Raw genomic sequence first — 21,048 nt, forward strand, 5'->3', positions numbered from 1 at the left:
GCTGATGAAATTCAACATGTGCAAATGTGAGGTCTTGCACTTTGGAAAAAAGAATGCAGCTATGGACTATTTTCTAAACAGTGAGAAAATTCACAAAGCCGAAGTAGAAAGTGCTGGTCCAGGATTCTCTAACGATTAACTCGCAGGCTGCATCTGTGATTAAGAATGTAAATGTAATGTTGTCATTTATCACAAGAGGGTTGGAATATAAAAGTAGCGATGTGCTTCTGAGACTTTATAAAGCTCTACTTAGGCCCATTTAGAGTACTGTGTCCAGTTTTGGGCCCCACACCTCAGGAAGGACACACTGGCACTGGAGCATATCCAGCGGAGATTCACACGGATGATCCCTGGAATGGTAGGTTTAACATGTGATGCACGACTGAGGATTCTGGGATTGTACTCAGAGTTTAGAAGGTTGTGGAAGATCTAATAGAAACTTCCAAGATAATGCATGGCTTAGAAAGGGTGAATGCTAGGAAGTTGTTTCTGTTAGGTGGCGAGACTAGGACCTGTGGGCAGAGCCTTAGAATTAGAGAGGGTCAAGTTAGAACAGAAATGAGGAGACATTTCTTCAGCCAGAAGGTGGTGGGCCTGTGGAATTCATTGCCACAGAGCGCAGTGGAGGCCGGGATGTTAAATGCCTGAAAGGCAGAGGTTGATAAATTCTTAATCTCCCAAGAAATTAAGGGAAATGGGGAGAGTGAGGGCAAGTGGCGTTGAAATGCCCATCAGCCATGATTAAATGGCGGAGTGGACTCGATGGGCTGAATGGCCCTACTTTCACTCCTATGTCTTATGGTCTTACAGTCTTAAAAATTTGACAGAAACATTTGTTCAGACAATGAAACATTCCTTCAGGGTAACAACAAGAAGAATCACAATCCAAAAGACTGAGCCAAGTTTTGTTCCCATACCAGAACACAACCCACTCGATGACTAAAGGTTCCAGCATTGCCCTTGGGAAAGGATCAGTTGCACATGGCATTTGATTTGCTGGAACCACCCATTACACAGGACACTGTTGATGGGAAACAGCAGAATCAGGGTTTCCAATGAGAGAACAAGGGCAAACTCTGGGTTTTATAAAAAGCTCAATAAGTGTTGTGAGGAATTATACCACTGGTGTGAAGTAGATACCAGCCATCATTGTAACACAGACTGGACCAGTTTCCTACATTGTACAGACGACAGATGATGTCATATGCAGATCAACACTTAGCAACCTGAACAAATGTGTCAGAGACAACATTGTTTGAAGATCCACAAATAATTTTGCCAAATAAAGACCTGAGGACAGAATATCTGACGGTGACAATACCTCAGTGGAGAAGACCACAACATTGTGTAAAACCTCTGAACATTAATTCATCTCAGGAAAAGACAACAACTGATGATTCTCCTCGGTTACATTAACTACTCTCCAATCCATAGGAACTGTTCCAGATTTGAGAGAATTATGGGAGATAACCTCAAGCATATCTGTTATTTCCAGGGCCACATTCTTAACCTCTCTGTGATGAAGGTTATCAGGCCCTGGGATTGATCTGCCTTTTCTCCGATCTGCTTCCCCATTACCATTTACCTAAGAAGACTTCTTCCTTTCAATTCCTCCTTTGCATTTGTCCTTGTGTCCCCCATCTTTTGGGAAGTTGTATGTTTTCTTTCTTTGTGAAGACGGAACTAAAGTATGTCATTAATTGGTCTGCCACCTCTTTGTTTCCTATTATAAGTTCTCTTGTTCCTGACTGCAGGGGACCTATGTTCATTTTTATTAATCCTTTTTCTCTTAACGTACTCCACGAAGCTTCTACTATGAGCTTGTATGTTTCCTTTAAGATTACTCCCATACTCTGTTTTGTCCCTCTTAATCGGTCTCTATTTCTCCCGTTGCAAGGGCCAAAGGTCTTTCCAATCCTCTGGTCTTTGTTTTTCTGGCCAATTTGGATGTGCCTTCCTCAGGTTTAATACTCTCCCTAATTTCCCTTGTTAACCAGGGCGTTACACGGTTCCTGTTTTAATTTCATTCCAGAAATTAATACATTTTGCTGTTTGTCTGTTTTAATGTTTGTCATTGCCTAACCACTATCATCCCTTTAAATAACAATCACCAAATTATCATGGTCAGCTTGTATCTCACACCATCATAATTTCTTCTATTTAAATTCAGTGCCACAGTCTTAGACACAATAATAGCCCTCTCCATCTTAATGGAGAATTTCATCTTGTGGTCACCCTCCCCGAAGGTCACCATTACCTGTATTACTTGTGTCTCTAATTTCCTTTTTAATGCCTTGCCCAATATTACTACCACAGTTTGGGGGTTGATATTCCAACTCCCACTACCATTCCCTGCCCCCTGGTGTTTCTAAACCCATGCAGATTCTACTTCACAAGAGCTATTCTCGGGCAGCACGATGACACATTGGGGAGCACTGCTGCCTCAAAGTGTCAGGGACCCAGTTTCAATTCTAGCCTTTGGGTGACTGTCTGTGTGGAGTTTGGATGTTCTCCCAGTGTCTATGTGGGTTTCTGCCAGGCACTATCCAAGGATATGCAGATTAGGTGGATTGGCCACACTAAGAACATTGCCTTACAGTGCCCAGGGATGGGCAGGCTAGGTGGGTTAGCTGTGGCAAATGTGAGCGGACTGGGATAGGGTGGCATGCTCTTCAGTGAGTTGGTACAGACTTGATGGGCTGAATGGCCTCTATTTGCACTGTCATGGGTCTATTCTAATATCTTTCCTCATAATCACAACAATTTCCCTTTTAATCAGCCGTGTTATTGCCCCTTTGCTTTTTGTCTCTCCTTTCTAAAATTTAAAAACCTGTGGTAATTCAGTTCCTATTCCTAGTCACCCTGCAGCCACATCTCTGTAATACCCAAAATATCATATCCACTCTGATGTGTGGCAAATTTATCCGTTTTATTGAGAATAATTGCACATTGAGGCACAAGGCCTTAAGGCTTCCACAGTTCTGTTCATTGTTGCCCTGCTCAATTCTAGCCCTTGGATTCTCCGCCTCGCACCTTTCTTGCCTCCCATTTGGTCTTCTGATTTCACCCTTACCTCGGTGTCATCCTTCTCCCTTTATAAGGGTTTCATCCCCTTGGCATATTAGTTTAAACCTTCCTGACTACACTCACAAATACATTCCCAAGGGCACCAGTTCCAGTCCGGTCCAGGTACAATACATCCAGATTGTAACAGTGACATCTCCCCAAGAAAATGTCCCAATGCTCCAGCAAACTGAAACCCTCTCCTGTCTGATCATTTTAGTCTGATATAACCTGCTATTTCTACTCTGATGTACACGTGGCATTGGCAGTAATCCTGAGATCACTGCCTTTGTGATCCTACTTTTTAACTTGCTTTCTAAATCCCTGTATTCTGCTGTTAGGACATCATCCCTTGTCTTACCCATGTTGTTCACACCAATGTGTACCTGAACCAATGTAATCCTGAGATCACTACCTTTGATATCCTACTTTTTTTAACTTCATAAAAACCCAACAGTGTGGAAACAGGGTCTTTGGCCAAAGAGGTCCACACCAACCCTCTGTAAATTAAGCCACCCACACCCCTACCGTATCACTCGACATTGACCCCTGACTAAAGCACCAAACTGACACATCCCTGAACACCATGGGCAATTTAGCATGACCAATTCACCTAACCTGGACATGGGTTATGCGAGGAAACCAGAGCACCCGGAGGAAACCTGAGTGGACACGAGGAGTATGTGCAAACTCCACACAGACAATAACACAAAGTTGGTTTTGAACCCAGGTTCCTGGCGCTGAGACAGCAGTGCGAACTATTGAGCTACTGTGTCCCTTGCTCCCCAAATCCAGATTATTCTAGTTTTGAGGATCACATCCCTTGTCTTACCCATGTGATTGATGCCAATGTGTACCACGGCCACTGGCTGTTCACCCTCTCATTTCAGAATGTCCTGCAGCCACACAGACATCCTTCACCCGATGTCTCCAGCCTGGAGTTTCGTTTACAGCCACGGGACCATCTATCTGTTCCCCTTATTACTGAATCGCCTCTAACCATAAAATCCTGCTCTTTTTCCTCCAGGGTTTAAGCCTCCAAATCCTCAAAAATGTAAATTTGTTCTCACTGCTCCATGCCCCTCGCCCAGGGTCTAGTGCTGACTCTATTCCCCATCCCCTCCCCTAGAGGGCCCAGTGCTGACTCTACTCCCTGTGCTCCTCCCCCACATGGCCCAATGCTGACTCTACTCCCTGTGCCCCTCCCCCACATGGCCCAGTGCTGACTCCACTCCCCATACCCCTCCCCTACAGAGGCTGGCACTGACACCCCATGCCATCCTGCTCTAAGGTTGTCACTGGGGTAAAGCAGGAAAGCCAATGACCTTCTCCAGTCTGCCAGCATAAGTCCCCCCATCTTCCCACACAGTACAGGAAGTTTCCCACAATTTGGACAATGACAGATATGCCCTGACAAAGGACAGAAAGTGCCGGACAAATCAATCCCAACTCATTCCCACCCGATCAGTCTGCTCTCAATCATCTGTGAAAGTGATGGTCATGGTGTTAATGGCAATATCAGCCGGCATTTGCAAAGGAATAGACAAACAGGCTGGGACAGACAGATTATTGATCAGTCAGGAATCAAGGGTATCAGGGAAAAGGCAGGAAAGTGGAGTTGAGGATCAGACCAGCCATGATCACATTGAATAGTGGAGCAGACTTGATGGGCTGAATGGCTTCCCTTCGCTCCTCCATCTTATGGTCTTAGTTTAACCACAAAACATGAGTCAAATAAGAGATGAGCCATCACCCACCCAGTGCCAAGGGGCGGCTCCACACGGAAACAGATGAGAACGAGCTGCTCCTTTTTGGCTGGAGAATGGAAGAATGGTGACACCAGAGAAAGTAATGGCAAAACTTTAAGGAGCTGGAGGAAAATACCCCGAGTTTCTGAAACACTGGAAATTGCAAATGGTGGAGCATATCCCAACCCAAATTACTGAGTGCAGTGGGATGTCCAGTGGGCACCCCCCTGTGTACTAAAGTGGAACAGGCCGGATTGTTCAGTTTGTGATGAAAGGTGTGATGACGGAGCTTAAAGATGACCAAGGTCAGTCTTTCTGGAACCATGATTTAAATCCAGGATGTGCTTCCTGGGGCAGCAAGTTTGTTGGTACCAGGGTGGGCAGAGGGGTTTTATGACTAGAGAGAGAGAAAATATGAGGCTCTTAGCTGACTAGCAGCTCGGATGAGGAAGCCTTTTAAATTTAAGTTCAACTTTTGAGGGCAGTTGGGAGGAGAGCTCTTGGGTTCAGAAGAAAATACATTTTCTCCAAGAAAGCGGGAATTGATCAGAGCAGTTAAGAAAATTAAATCTCAGTGAAACCGTGTAGTTTGTAAACATTCTAGAAAAGAAGTGTTTGGCTAGAATTCTGCAGATTATTCAAAGACTGAGAAAGTCTAAGTTCTCAGATGTGTAAGTGGTCAAGGGAAAAGGCCCCACAGCTCACAGGACTTGAACTGAGAAGAAGCAGCGAACTCAAAACTACAGAAACGCTACAGAAGCAATTTCTCTGGATTTTTCCAAAGTAAATGATGTTGGAAAGTTGGGATTGTGTTTCTTTCTATTGTGTTGTGAAATCATTCAAATGGTTGTATTTCAATAGTGTGGTTTGTTTGATTTAATTTTTATTTCTTTTGCATAATAAACTTTTGTCTTATTGTGACAACTAAATCTGCAGCTTTGTGAGCTTATTTCAATGAAATACTGCCACATTAAATTTAAACAAAACAAAATGCAATCAATCCTGCCAGGGTTCAGTCGGGGATCGGATTCTCCAGCACTAACATCACTGGGAGCACATCAACTACAGGGAAACCGAGGGACAGGACTGGCAGCTTAATGTTCCAGGGTTTAGATACTATAGGGAGGATAGAAAGGGAGGCAAGAGAAGAGGGGGAATGGCATTTTTGATTCGGGAAAACATTACTCCTTCGACAGGGGATTGCTGAGGGATCGTCCAGTGAAGCCATATTGGTGGAACTCAGAAACAAGTTGGGAAATGTTCTTCTTGATGAGATTGTACTATAGGTCCCCCAGTAGTCAGTGGGAAAGGGAGGAGGGAATATGTCGAGAGATCTCAGACATGTGCAAGAATAACTGGGGTGAAATAGGGGATTTTAAATTCCTAAACATATTTCTGGGATGGCTATAGTATTTAGGGCTTGGATGGGGAGGAATTTGTTAAATGCATTCAAGAAAACTTTCTTCAAAATGTGGAGGTACCTATGAGAGAAGGAGCAAGGAGCAAAACGTGACCTTCTCTTGGGAAATATTGCAGGGCAAGTGACGGAAGTGTCCGTGGGTGCATTTTGGGAGCAATGCTCATACTTGTATTAGTTGTAAAGTAGTGCAGAATTACATGCACTTTCTCACACTCCCACCCTCACATGCACCCTCTCACATACTTATACCCCTTTTCAGTCACACTCACATCCACATACACACACACTCTCACAGACATTAATACCCCCCACGCGCGCGCACACAACTTTGTGGGGTAAATTTGTACTTGCAAAATTATATTTTATTTTGCTCAAAAACTGCATGAAATCTGTTAGATGCTGTAAATTCCCAGTTTTAGAAATAGAATCAGTCTGAACATTGGGGCACAGACAGACAGCCTCACACAGAGCACCTCACACCTTCAGTGCATTATCTGGACGAGGATGGCACACGTTGTTAAAGTTCACTTGAGGATGTAACTTTAAAAATGTTCTGGGATTTACATATGAATGAAGTGAAACCAACGTGGCCATTCTAAATGATGAGAGACTTAAACAATCCAGGTCTTTTTCAATATATAATTTCAGTTACATCACACTAAATTTTTGTTATAAATTCTGCGTCTAATGATCTTATACTCCACAACCACCTTAAAAAAAACACCTTTGGAACAGTGCTCCAAAAGCTAGTGCTTCCAAATACAATTGTTGGACTGCTGTGAGATTTTTTTTTTTAATAACTTGGCAGAGGGGTAGACGTTGCAGACATAGATTCTGGATCAGTGGTGCTGGAAGAGCACAGCAATTCAGGCAGCATCCAACAAGCAGCGAAATCGCCGTTTCGGGCAAAAGCCCTTCATCAGGAATAAAGGCAGAGAGCCTGAAACTTGGAGACATCAGCTTGGGAGGGTGGGGGTGGGGAGAGAGTAGCATGGAGTACAATGGGTGAGTGGGGGAGGAGATGAAGGTGATAGGTCAGGGAGGAGAGGGTGGAGTGGATAGGTGGAAAAGGAGCTAGGCAGGTCGGACAAACCTGTGCCCACACCTCCTCCCTCACCTCTATCCAAGGCCCTAAAGGAGCCTTCCACATCCAAAGTTTTACCTACACATCCACCAATATCATTTATTGTATCCGTTGCTCCCGATGCGGTCTCCTCTACATTGGGGAGACCGGACGCCTCCTAGCAGAGCGCTGTAGGGAACATCTCCGAGACACCCGCACCAATCAACCAAACCGCCCTGTGGCCCAACATTTCAACTCCCCCTCCCACTCTGCCGAGGACATGGAGGTCCTGGGCCTCCTTCACCGCCGCTCCATCACCAGACGCCTGGAGGAAGAACACCTCATCTTCTGCCTAGGAACACCAACCCCAGGGCATCAGTGTGGACTTCAACAGCTTCCTCATTTCCCCTTCCCCCACCTCATCCTAGTTTCAAACTTCCAGCTCCGCACTGTGCCCTTGACTTGTCCGGACTTGTCCGACCTGCCTAGCTCCTTTTCCACCTATCCACTCCACCATCTCCTCCCCCACTCACCCATTGTACTCTATGCTACTCTCTCCCCACCCCCATCCTCCCCTAGCTTATCTCTCCACGCTTCAGGCTCTCTGCCTTTATTCCTGATGAAGGGCTTTTGCCCGAAACGGCGATTTCGCTGCTCGTTGGATGCTGCCTGAATTGCTGTGCTCTTCCAGCACCACTGATCCAGAATCTGGTTTCCAGCATCTGCAGTCATTGTTTTTTACCTCGTTGCATACATAGATTTTAGGAAGGCCTTTGACCAGGTTCCACAAGGTAGACTGGTTAGTAAAATTAGATCACATGGGATTCAGGGGGAGTTTGCCAATTGGATACAAGATTGGCTTCATGGTAGGCGATAGAGGGGGGTAATGGAGGGTTAACAAAGAAAGAACAAAGAAACATTTACAGCCTAGGAATAGGCCCTTCAGCCCTCCAAGCCTGAGCAGATCCAAATCTCCTGTCTAAACTTATTACCCAATTCCTAAGCATCTGTATCCCTCTGTTCCCCACCTACACATGCATTTATCCAGACACATCTTAAATGAATCTACCGTGCCTGCCTCTACCACCTCTGATGGCAACCCGTTCCAAACGCCCACCACCCTCTGTGAAGTACTTACTGCATGTATCCCCCTTAAACTTTCCACCTCTCACCTTGAAAGCGTGACCTCTCGTTATTGAATCCTTTACCCTGGGAAAAAGCTTGTCTCTATCCACCTTGCCGTACCCTTCATGATTTTATAAACCTCAATCAGGTCCCGCCTCAAGCTCCTTTTTTCTAATGAAAACAAACCTAACCTACTCAACCTCTCTTCGTAGTTAGTACCTTCCATACCAGGCAACATCCTCAAACCTTCTCTGCACCCTCTCCAAAGCGTCCACATCCTTTTGGTAATGTGGCGACCAGAACTGTACACCATATTCTAAATGCGGCCAAACCAATGTCTTGTACAATTTTAACATGACCTGCCAGCTCTTATACTCAATACCCCATCCAATGAAGGCAAGCATACTATATGCCTTCTTGACCACTCTATCCACCTGTGCAGCAACCTTTAGGGTACAGTGGACCTGCACTCCCAGATCTCTGCCCAACTTTTCCCAAGGCTCTTCCGTTCACTGTATAATTCACTCTAGAATTAGACTTGCCGAATGCAACACCTCAGTTGTCTGGATTGAACTCCATCTGCCACTTCTCCGCCCAAATCTCCAGCCTATCTCTGTCCTCCTGTATTCTCTGACAGTCTCTTATGCTTTCTATTACTCCACCAATCTTTGTCTCATCTGCAAACTTGCTGATCATATCAACAGTGTCTTCTTCTAAATCATTTGTGCATATCACAAACAGTGGCCCCAGCACTGACCCCTGTGGAACACCACTGGTCACCTTGCTCCATTTCGATAAATTCCCTTCAACTACTACTGTCTCCTGTTTCTCAACCAGTTCCTTATGCACCGAGCTAGAACACCCTGCACACTGACTTCACTTTCTCCATTAGTTTACCATGGGGAACCTTATCAAAAGCCTTACGAAAGTCCATGTATATGACATCAACAGCTCTTCCTTCATCTATCAACTTGGTCACTTCCTTGAAGAACTCTAAGTTGGCAAGGCACGATTTCCCCCGCACAATACCATGTTGCCGACCACTGATAAGCCCATTCTTTTCTAAACATAAATAGATCCTATCTCTCAGTACCTACTCCAGCAACTTTCCCACCACTGATGTAGGCTCACTGGTCTGCAGTTACCCGGAATATCCCGACTAACCTTCTTGTACAGGGGGACAACATGAGTAAACTTCCAGTCCTCCGACACCTCACCTGTATTTAAGGATGCCACAACGATATCTGTCAGCGTCCCAGCTATTTCCTCTCTCGCCTCCCTCAGCAACCTGGGATAGATCCCATCCAGTCCTGGGGATTTGTCCACCTTAATAACCTCTAGCCTACCCAACACATCTTCCCTACTTATGTCAACATGATCTATACTTGGATCTCTAATCTCAAGATTCATCATGAACCTCTCCTCCGTGGACACTGATGCAAAGTAGTCATTCAGAATCTCACCCATTCTCTCAGGTTCGACACACAGCCTTCCTTCATTATCCTTTAGTGGACCAATCCTTTCTCTAGTTACCGGTTTGCTTCTTATATAAGAATAAAATGCTTTGAGATTCTCCTTAAATCTGCTCATAAAGCTATTTCATGACCCCTTTTAGCCCGCTTGATTTATTGTTTAAGACTTGTCCTACTCATCTTCTATTCTTCCAGGGCCTGTTGTGTTCTTAGCTGCCTGGACCTTATATACGCTGCCCTTTTCCTCTTGGCTAGTCGTACAATTTCTCCTGTCATCCTCCTATCTTGCCCTTATGCTTTGCCTTCAACGTGACATGCCGATCCTGCATTATCTTTAACCTATCTTTGAAATCCTCCCACATCTCAAATGTGGACTTCCTTTCAAATAGCTGTGTCCAATCCACATTTCCGAGCTCCTGCCTAATTTTAATATAATTGCCTTGGCCCAGTTTAGTACTGTTCCCTCCGAACCACACGCATCTTTATCTACGAGTATTCTAAAACTTACAGAATTGCGGTCACTGTTCCCAAAGAAATCCCCCACCGTAACTTCTACCACCTGTCCTGGCTCGTTCCCAGTACCAGGTCCAATATGGCCCCTTCCCTAGTCAGACTATTGACGTACTGCTCTAGAAAACCCGCCTGGACACTTCTTACAAATTCTACCCCATCCAGGCCTCTGACGTTGCGTGCATCCCACTCAATGTTGGGAAAATTAAAATCTCCCATCACCACAACCCTGTTGCCTTTACACCTTTCCATAATCTGTCTACCTATTTGTTCTTCTACCTCACGCTAACGGTTGGGAGGCCTGTAATACAGCCCCAATATAACTGCACCCTTATTTCTCAGCTCCACCCATAATGCCTCACTGCCCAAAACCTCCATAGTGTACTCCTTTAGCACAGCCATGATATTGTCCCTGACCAGCAATGGAAATCCAACACCCCCCCCCCCCCCCACCGACCCCCCTCCCTGTCCTGTCTGAAGCGTCTATATCCTGGAACATTTAATTGCCAATCATCATGCCCTTCCTTCAACCAAGTCTCTATGATTGCAATAATGCCATACTCTCAGGCACCAATCCAAGCCCTAAGTTCATCTGCCTTACACACTATACTCCTTGCATTAAAGTAGATGCATTCAGGCCATCAGTTTTTTTTTTGCACTCATCTGCTCTCTGCCTATTCTTCCCTTTGTTAATGTTATCTTCATAATTCTTACAACCTCCAGCCTCCACCTCGCTGTCTACTAGTTTTCTCTTCTGGTTCCCAGACCCCTGCCACATTAGTTTAAAACCTCCCCAACAGCAGCAGCAAAAACTCCCCCAAGGACATTGGTTTTGGTCTGGTTTAGATGTAGACCATCCATTTTGAAATAGTCCCACCTTCCCCAGAACCGGTCCCAATGTCCAACAAATCTGAACCCCTCCCTCCTACACCATCTCTCAAGCCACGTGTTCATCCGACCTATTCTTTCATTTCTATGCTGGCAAGCACGTGGCACTGGTAGTAATCCCGAGATCACTACCTTTGAGGTCCTCCTCTTTAACTTCTCTCCTAGCTTCCTGAATTCTTCTTACAGATCCTCATCTCATTTTCTACTCATGTCGTTGGTGCCTATATACACCAAGACAACTGGCTGTCCACCCTCCCCTTTCAGAATGCTCTGCAGCCGATCGGTGACATTCCTGACCCGAGCACCTGGGAGGCAACATACCATTCAGGAGTCCCGTTTTCAGTTCTTTGTCAGACTGGAGGCCTGTGCCCAGCAGTGTTCCACAGGGATCAGCACTGGGCCAACTGTTATTTGTCTTTGATATAAATGATTTAGATGAGAATATAGGAGGCAGGGCCAGTTAACTCACAGATGACACCAAAATTGGTGCTGTTGGAGACAGTGATGATTGTAATCCAAGATTACAAATGGATCTTGATCAATTAGGCCAATGGGCTGAGGTGTGGCAGATGGAGTTTAATTTGAATAAATGTCAGGTATTGCATTTTGGTAAAACAAACAGGGGCAGGACCTATACAGTTAATGGTCGGGCCTGAGGGAATGTTGTAGAACAGAGAAACCTCGGGGTTCAGGTACATAGTTCATTGAAAGTTGTGTCACAGGTAGACAGGGTGGGAAAGAAGGTGGTTGGCACCTTTATTGCTGAGATCATTGAGTAAAACAGTTGGGATGTCATGGTGTGATTGTACAGGACATTAGTGAGGCCAATTTTGGAGTACAGTTACACAATCCTTTTTCTGGGGCCAGATGGTTTTCTGAATTAGGAATTTGTTGGATTCGGAATAAATGACATTTTCACAGTGAAATGAGAAAAGTATTACCTAACAGCAGATACATGTGTGAATAGTACAAGCATTGAAACACAATTGATGCCTGTCAGTGCTGGGCCACATCATGTCACATCTGAGTGACGCGAATCGAGTGGGTATGGAGTTGGGTCACCTGTTCACATGCCAAAATGGCGCTCCACACTCCACAAAAACAATTTTGGATTTTAGAGATTTTTTGATTTTGGAATTTTGGATAAGGGATTGTGTACCTGCACTGTGTACAGTTCCGGTTGTCATGGTACAGGAAGGATATGGTTGAATTGGAGAGGATGTAGAAAAGGTTCACAAAGATGGTATAAGGAATGGAGGGTTTGAGTTATAAGGAGTGGCTGGATAAGCTACAAGGCCTTTTCACTGGAGCATAGGAGGTTAAAGAGTGACCTTCGAACACAGAACAGTACAGCACAGTACAGGCCCTTCAGCTCACAATGTTGTGCTGTGCATTTACCTTAATCTACAATCAACCTAACCTACACACCCCTCAGGTTACTGCCATTCATGAGCTTGTCCAACAGTCGCTTAAATATCTCTAATGTCTCTGACTCTACTACCGTCACTGGCAGTGCATTCCACGTACCCCTCACTGAGTAAAGAACCTGCCTCTGACATCACCCCAATACCTTCCTCCAATCACCTTAAAATTATGATCCCTTGTGACAGCCATTACTGCCCTGGGGAAAAGTCTCTGGCTAACTACTCTATCTATTTCTCCTATTCCCTTGTACACCTCTATCAAGTCACCTCTCTCTCTTCCTCTCTCCAGTGTGAAAAGCCCAAGCTCACTCATCCTCTCTTCATAAGACAAACCCTCCAATCCAGGCAGCATCCTGGTAAATCTCGTCTGTACCCTCTGAAGCATCTGCATCCTTCCTCGAATGAGGTGACCAGAACTGAACACAATATTCCAAGTGTGGTCGAACCAGGGTCCTATAGAGCTGCAGCAAAACCTCCTGGCTCTTAAACTCAATCCCCCTGTTAAATGAAAACCAAAACACCATCCACTTTCTTAACAACCCGATCAAGTTGGCAGCAACTTTGAGGGATCTATGCCCGTGGGCCCCAACATCCTGCTGTTCCTCCACTCTGCCAAGAATCCTGTCTTTAAGCCAAAAGCCAATATCACGCACTGTGTGTCCTCATTGCATCCGGTGATCTCCCCTCCACTGCCTCCAAACTCAGTCCCCCAGCCCCACGCTGCCCGGTTCGACCTGCTCTCCAAGGTCCACAAGCCCAACTACCCCGACCGACCCATCGTCTCGGCATGCTCCTGCCCCAATGACCTCATCTCGTCTTACCTCGACTCCATCCTCTGCCCCTCAGTTCAGGCACTTCCCACCTCCATCCGCGACACCAACCACGCTCTCCATCTCTTCAGCAACTTCCATTTCCCTGGCCCCCAGTGCTATCTCTTCACTATCGATGTGCAGTCCTTATACATGTTAATATCTCACAAGGATGGCCTCCAGGCCCTTTGCTTCTTCCTCTCCAACAGACCCATCCCGTCCCCCTCCACCTATATCCTCCGCCTCGCCAAATGGGTCCTCACCCTCAATAACTTTTCCTTTAACTCCTCCCATTTCCTCCAAATCAAGGGGGTGGCCATTGGTACCCACATGGACCCCAGCTATGCCTGCTCTTTGTTGGCTATATCGAACAGTCCCTCTGCAGCGCCTACATAGGCAATGTATCCCAACTCTTCTGCCGTTATATCAATGACTGCATCGCTGCAGCTTCCTGCCCCCAGACTGAACTGGAGCAGTTCATAGACTTCACCCACAACTTCCATCCCGCTCTCAAATTCACTTGGTCCATCTTGGATACCTCCCTCCCATTTCTTGACCTCACCGTTTCCTGCAAGAACTCCATCCCATTCTCCCAATTCCTCCACCTCTGCCGCATCTACTCGGATGAGGAAACATTCCACTCATGAGCATCCCAGATGTCCACCTATTTCGAGCAACATGCTTTTCCTCCCTGTCATCCAGACAGCTCTCCACCACACCACCTTCATTCTCCCTTCAACTGCTCTAAACTCCCACCCCTCCCAACACAATAAAGTCAGAAACCCCTTGTCCCCACCTACCACCCCAATAGTTTCTGCATCTAACACATCCTTAAACACTTCCACCAAATCCAATTAGACCCCACCACCAAGAACACATTGCTGTCCCTACCCCTCTCTGCCTTCTGCAAGGACCGATGAACTCCATCTGCACTTCTCAGCCCAGCTCTGCATCCTGTCAATGTCTCGTAGTAGCCTGCAACAGCCCTCAACACTATCCACAACACCACCAACCCTTATGTCACTGGCAAACTTACTAACTTATCCTTCCACTTCTTCATCCAAGTCATTTGTAAAAACTACAAAGAGCAGAGGCCCAAAACAATCCTTGTGGGACACCACTGGTCACCGAACTCCAGGAGGAATACTTTCCATCCACGAGCACTCGCTGTCTTCTTTCAGCCAGCCAATTCTGTGTCCAGACAGCCAAAATTCCCGATATCCCATACCTCCTAACATTCTGAATGAGCCGACCATGGGGAACCTTATCAAATGCCTTACTGAAATCCATTTACAGCACATCCACTGCTCAACCTTCATCAACTTGTCTCATCACATCCTCAGGGATCTCAATAAGGCCAGTGAGGCATGACCTGCCCCTCACAATGCCATGCTGACTATCTTTAATCAAACTATGCTTTTCCAGATTGTCATAAATCCTATCTCTCAGAATGTTTTCCAGTACCTTGCTTACCACAGACGTAAGACTGACTGGGCTGTAATTCCCAGGGATTTCCCGATTCTCCTTCTTGAACACAGGAACAATATTTGCCTCCCTCCAATCAGTCAGCATGACTGCCATGGAGAGTGAGGATGCAAAGATCATCACCAGAGGTGTAGTAATCTCATTCCTCACTTCCTGTAGTAACCTCGGATATATCTGGTCTGGACCTGGGGACCTATCTAACTTGATGCTTTTCAGAAATTCCAGCATATCCATTTCCTTAATGTCAATCTGTTCAAGCCTATTAACCTGGTCCACAATGTTGTCATTATCAACGAGGTCCCTCTCTTGAACACTGAAGCAAAAGCTCATTTAAGGCCTCACCTACCTCTTCAGACTCAAGGCACAAGTTCCTCCACTATCCCTGATCAGCCCTACCCTCTCACTGATCATTCTCTTATTCCTCACGTAGACTGCCTCTGGGTTTTCCCTAATCCTTTCCCCCCAAGGCTTTTTCATGCCCCCTCCTAGCTCTCCTCAGTCCATTTCTTGAGTTCTTTCCTAGCTATACTGTAATCCTCTAAAGCTGTGCCAGGTCCTTGCTTCCAAAACCTTCAGTAAGCTTCCTTCTTCCTCTTGACAAGAAGCTCCTCTTCTCTTGCCATCCAAGGCTCCTTAACCTGACCATTCCTTTGCCTGTCTCAGTGGGACAAAGTTATCCAACACTCACAACCAGTGTTCCTTAAACAGCCTTCACATTTCTGTTGTACAGTTCCCGCAGAACAATGTTCCCAATTTATACTCCACAGCTCCTGTCTAATAGCGATATAATTTCCCCACCCCCCAATTAATTATGGATGTTTATAAAATCATGAGGGGCATGGATAAGGTAAGTAACAAACTCTTTTCCCAAAGAGTTAGGGAGTTCTAAACTAAAGCGCATAATTTTAAACTGAGTGGAGAAAGATTTAAAAGGAAGCTGAGGGGAAATGTTCTCACACAGAGGCTGGTTCATATGTGGCATGAACTGTTAGAGGAAGTGGCAGATGCAGGTACAGTTATAACTTTTAAAAGACATTTGGACAGGTACATTAACAGGAGGATCACCGTGTTTCCACATTAAAGTTCCTCATTCAGCTCATACCGGTATAAATTGGTCTGTTCTGTTTTACAAAGAACATTACAGTACAGTACAGACCCTTCAGCCCTTGATGTTGCGCCGACCTGTCATACCAATCTAAAGCCCATCTAACCTACACTATTCCATGTACGTCCATATGCCTGTCCAATGACGACTTAAATGTACATAAAGATGGCGAATCTACTAATGTTGTAGGCAAAGCATTCCATACGCTTACTACTGAGTAAAGAAACTCTCTCTGACGTCAGTCCTATATCTATCACCCCTCAATTTAAAGCAATGCCCCCTTGTGCTCGCCGTCACCATTCCTGGAAAAAGGCTCTCCCTGTCCACCCTATCTAACCCTCTGATTATCGTATATGTCTCTATTAAGTCACCTCTCAACCTTCTCTCTAACGAAAACAGCCTCAAGTCCCTCAGCCTTTCCTCGTAAGACCTTCCCTCCATACCAGGCAACACCCTGGTAAATCTCCTCTGCCCCCTTTCCAAAGCTTCCACATCCTCCTTATAATGTGGTGACCAGAACTGTACACAATACTCCAAGTGTGGCCACACTAGAGTTTTGTACAGCTGTAGCATAACCTCTTGGTTCCGGAACTCGATCCCTCTATTAATAAAATAGAAAACACTGTATGCCTTCTTAACAACCCAGTCAACCTGGGTGGCAACTTTCAAGGATCTGTGTACATGGACACAGATCTCTCTGCTCATCTACACTACCAAGAATCTTACGATTAGTCCAGTACTTTGCATTCCGGTTACTCCGACCAAAGTGAATCACCTCACTTGTCTGCATTAAACTCGATTTGCCACCTCTCAGCCCAGCACTGCAGTATATCTATGTCTCTCTGTAACCCACAACATCCTTCGTCACTATCCACAACTCCGCCAACCTTACTGACCTCCAGGAGATTTTGGAGACAGCTAAATAGATAGTAGCTCTTCGGTGTGACTGAACCTACAAGTATCCTTTGATTTATCTGTACAATTCTGCCTTTGTGTTGTTTTAGCCCTGTCAGTAGACAACAGCTGTTTCTGTTTTGATAAGTTTTGTTTTCTAATGCGCTCAACTGTCCACCTCAAGGTCTATTCCAGTCTGGAAACCCGCAGTAAAGTGAGGATGAACAAACTGTCCAACATTTCAGTACCACTAACAAAACTCAAAAATTAAATAAAACTGTGTTCCTCCATTCTTAACACACACTTCAGAAATACAAATCAACCTGAAAGCTATCCATGCATCTCCTGCCTGAGAACACAGGTTCCCAAATGATATTAATAACATTTCCTGAACCTTCATCACACTGGGAACCAACTGAGTTGTATGATGTATCAAGATTGCCTCCATTTTGTGCCCAGCAGATGTTCACTGAGCAAAGTGATTTGACCTTGTATCCTTCACCAAGGTCAGTGCTGTTTGCTGTATTGACAGGAATGTGGAATACTGCAGCTCAGTGCATACAGGCAGTGGTCACAGCAATGGTTCCATGGGCCATCGATCTGGTCAGAAGGAAATAATGTCCAATTCTCTGGTCTAGGTGTTCCACTCTAGGGAAACAGTTTATCCTTCCCATAAAGTTGAGGAGGTTGTGGGAGGTCACCTTCATATTAAAGATGTAATTTTGTAAAAAATGCTAGACAGTGGTGAATCAAAAGGTCACCCAACTCAAACCAGCCAGTGACCTGCTGGTGTCCAGCAGCTCCCACTGCTGCTGGTGAATTCCTGGCTGGTCATTCTAGGCAGTGGCTTCACCTTCATTGTTGCTGTGGCTGGATGGCAAGTCCTACTGCATCGGAGTTTAGGATGGGTAGCCCACAGGCAGAAAGACCTCACAGTCCTTGCTGTTCTCTCTCATGGAGGTCTCAGACAGCAGTATGAGGGAGAGTCTGGACAAACACCTCAGTGAGGGCAGAGGGGTTCGGAGACGTGTCTTGTCAGCTTGGACCAGGTGAAGGCCTTTGGAAGAATATCCAACACCTACTTAATCAACTTACTCTTCAAATGGGGTTAATGCAGGCACTCCACAATTGGATCCATCTGCTCTACACAAACATCAGTGGGACAGTTTAAATAATGGGTGGGAATCGGAAAGCTTTCCGATCAGAGATGGAGCCAGGCAGGACTGTCCTCTCTCCCGCCCTGTTTGTGTGCTGTATTGAACCATTTACTGAGTACAATAGGAAGGAGGCAGGTGTAGGAAAAGGGAAAATGCCAGGTACTGCAGGCACTGAGTTCAAATCATCCCTGCACATGGAAAACATCACTGCTTTCTGCACAGATCCACCGTCAGTGATCAGATTGATGAGAATCTGTGACCAGTTCAAACTGGCTTCAGGACACAAGATCAACTGCAGCAAGAATGGGCTCCTGTTCCTTTTCAGAACTGGGCCAATCAATCCTTTGCCCTTTGCCCTGTCCGAGCAGACTACCTGAAGGTGCTGGGAATGTGATTCAGAGGAGCCGAGGTGTGTGCTAGAACCTGGAAGGTGTGGGTCACTGTGATGTGACCGAAACTGGGATGGGGAAGTGACATTCCCTCTCCATTGGAGTTAAGGAGCTGGTCACCAGCTGGGAGATGCTTCTTCATTTCTCAATGTGCTGTCACTTTGGCCCATACTCCACTCCTGGACAGTGGAGGTCACTCAAAACATCTTCCACTTTGTCTGGAGTTCAACCACGGGCCATGTCTGTGGGGACACAGCCGTAGGGAATGTACCCAACACCCGCCTCAGCCCAATATAAAACACAGATCTGTGGATACTGGGAATCTGAAAGAAAACAGGCAAGTGCTGGAGAAACTCAGTAGATCTGGCAACACGTACAGAGAGAAAAACAGAGTTAATGTTTCCAGTCCAGTGATCCTTCTTCAGAATTGCTGAGTTTCTCCAGCACTTTGTGTTGTGTTTCTGATTTCCAGCACCCACCGTTCTTTGTTCCATATTACTGTGGTTTATCAGGTCAGGTTTCACTCTGAGATCTGATGTGTCCAGTATCACCATCAGCTGGGATTGGGACACAATTAAAGTTACCTGGGCCTTGGGCGTTCTGTATATCCAGAAGGTTCCCATTTGGTTTCACTGGAGTTGATCTTGTTCTGATCCCAGCTGGAGGAGAGAGGGTACTCCCTGTCAGATCCACCCTGTCCACCCAGAGCCTCACTGCCTCTGCATGTTGCTCTCACCGTGGTTCAGGTGAGGAACAGACCATCACCAGCTCCTTGTGGGATGTGCCTCAGTGGGAACAGATAAACTCATCGTCCGGGAATGACTTTATCGGCTAACAGCCTGAGGTGGAGCCAAATGTGGACAGGACTGACACCCCCTTCAAGGCCCCTCATTTCCTTACCCTGTCTGACTGTTCCCAGTCTATCGCCACTCCCTATCCCACCTCTGCCCTCCCCTGAATTCCTTGTGTATCCCTCCACCCCCTTGACCCCATTCCCCCAGCTCCCCTCACTGCCACAACCTGGCCATTCCCAATGCTCCATGCCAGCTGCCAGCTTTCTGTCCCTCTCCCTTGTGCCGTAACCAAGAGAAAGTGCTGCCCTCAGACCAAATTGCAGAAACCTGCCTCTGTACATCACCGGAAAACAAACGTGAACCGGGCTCACCAGATTCTCACACACTGCTGACTGGGGCTTCAAGGAGGGACTGGGTTTTTATGTTCATGAATATTCATGGGATCCAAATGTAAACCAAGTAGGAAGCCCCACAGTCTGGTGTAATACCTGACAAACTGTAAACACACGGCTTTATCTCGACACCACAACCTGTCATTGGGAAATACAACAATTCACACCCAGCCTAATTCAGCCACACTCCCAGCACATCTCCTCAGTTCATCAGAAAAGCCAGATTGGACAGATAACATTAACTCTTTCTCTCTCCACAGATGCTGCCAGACCTGCTGAGTTTCTCCAGCACTTTCATTTCATTCCATTTCCTGCTCATGCAGGTTTCATGAGATCTCCCCAACATTTCTGCTCTTGCCGTAAACCAGGCAGTCAGTCTGGCCGACTGTCACTCGGGAGGCTGGACAGAATGATGGAAATGTCTCCCTCCAGGGAAGATCATGAGGAGCTCCACCTCCCCAGTCTTGTCAGGTCGACCTGGGCAACCATCCTACAACCCAAAGGACTTAACATTGAGTTCCTGAATCTCCAATAACCTTCCGACCGATCCCCTTGCTCCCTTTCCAGCCCCACCCCCTCCCTTCCATTCCACCCACTGACCCTTCCTTCCAGCTCCCAACCGTATCCATCCCTCCCATTGACCAACCAGGTCGTACCCACTACCAGTGTTCTCCAATCCTCCACATCTCTCCCCTCCCCTCTCTTTATCTGCAGCTCCCCACCCGGCCCCCATACCCACATCCAGTCCTGATGAAGGGTTAGACCTGAAACATTGACTTCTCCACCTCCTGATGCTGCCGGGCTTGCTGTGTTCTTTAAGCCTCCTGTTTGTCTACTTGGTCAGGTCCTTCACCCCCTGCTGGGCTCTCTGCACCCACCCCATTTCCCCATTAATATCGAGGCCCCTGTCCCAGCCATTTACACTGAATAACATCCTGATTGTGGACATACTGCTGTCCACAGGTCTGGACCAATAATATCATAGAATCCCTACAGTGTGGAAACAGGCCATTAACTAACCAGTCCTCACCGACCCTCCGAAGAGGATCCCACCCCGACCCAATCCCCTACCCTATTACTCTACATTTTCCCCGACTACTGCACCTCACCTAGATACATGTGAACACTGTGGGGAATTTAGCTTGGCCAGTTCACTGAACCTGCACATCTTTGAGCTGTGGGAGGAATCCGGAGCACCTGGAGGAAACCCACGCAGACACGGGGAGAATGTGCAAGCTCCACACAGACAGTCGCCTGAAGTTGGAATCGAACCCAGGTGTCTGGCGCTGTGAGGCAGCTAATCACAGAGT

At 46.3% G+C, this 21,048-nt stretch overlaps 1 protein-coding gene across 1 annotated transcript in view; it reads right to left on the minus strand.

Moving 5' to 3' along the window:
- Positions 1–21,048, minus strand: part of LOC122558519 (uncharacterized) — a 141,488-nt gene that overhangs the window by 75,656 nt on the left and 44,784 nt on the right. The window lies entirely within an intron of this gene.

This window comes from Chiloscyllium plagiosum, unplaced genomic scaffold (genome assembly GCF_037043375.1).
Source record: "Chiloscyllium plagiosum isolate Xiang-an unplaced genomic scaffold, Cpla_swu_hap1 HiC_scaffold_17, whole genome shotgun sequence".
Taxonomy (NCBI): Eukaryota; Metazoa; Chordata; class Chondrichthyes; order Orectolobiformes; family Hemiscylliidae; genus Chiloscyllium; species Chiloscyllium plagiosum.